Here is a 701-nt window from a genome sequence, read left to right on the forward strand (position 1 = left end):
CATTTTTTCATGATAATTTTTTTTTGGGTGAGTATTGAGCTAAAAGGGAATTCTTCAAAATAATTAATAAATTAAAATTGAAAATGATTTGATTAAAATAGAAATTTATCTTTTTATAAATTATTATATTTTAAATAATTAAATTTATTTCCAAATCCCATGGTAAAATCTTGATTCGTGAAATAATAAAACGGATATTTACTGAAGTTAAAAACACATTCAGCGTTAGCTGGAGGTGAAAATTTCGTTGTGATTCGATACGCGCAATAAAAGAGGAAGGCAACCAAATTAATTCGCTTTTTTAGTTTGTCCTTTGTGTTTAGCATAGAATTAACGCATCGTCAACATGTCCGAGTGGTTAAGGAGACAGACTCGAAATCTGTTGGGCTCTGCCTGCGCAGGTTCGAATTAACGCATCGTCAACATGTCCGAGTGGTTAAGGAGACAGACTCGAAATCTGTTGGGCTCTGCCTGCGCAGGTTCGAATCCTGCTGTTGACGATCCTTGCCTTTGCCGACATATTGGTATTTTGTCACTTCCACTGGGAAAATGAATTAACGAATATTTATTTTAGAATCACTAAAGAATGGCATTTCTGTAAATTATTTAAATTTCAATTAGATTTGGATCAAAATTGATTTTTATATATTATTTATTTATTTATACATTAATATGTTTATTTGAATTTTATATGTTAAATT

General features: G+C 30.5%; 1 non-coding gene across 1 annotated transcript; it reads left to right on the forward strand.

Annotated features, from left to right (window-relative positions):
* Window positions 1-418: 418 nt before the first annotated feature.
* On the forward strand, window positions 419-500 carry TRNAS-CGA (transfer RNA serine (anticodon CGA)). The gene has a single exon. It is a non-coding gene; the product is annotated as a tRNA-Ser (tRNA).
* Window positions 501-701: the final 201 nt, after the last annotated feature.

The sequence above is a fragment of the Pinus tabuliformis genome, chromosome 8 (genome assembly GCF_031772625.1).
Source record: "Pinus tabuliformis cultivar Carrire ecotype Pingquan chromosome 8, CPIR1, whole genome shotgun sequence".
Taxonomy (NCBI): Eukaryota; Viridiplantae; Streptophyta; class Pinopsida; order Pinales; family Pinaceae; genus Pinus; species Pinus tabuliformis.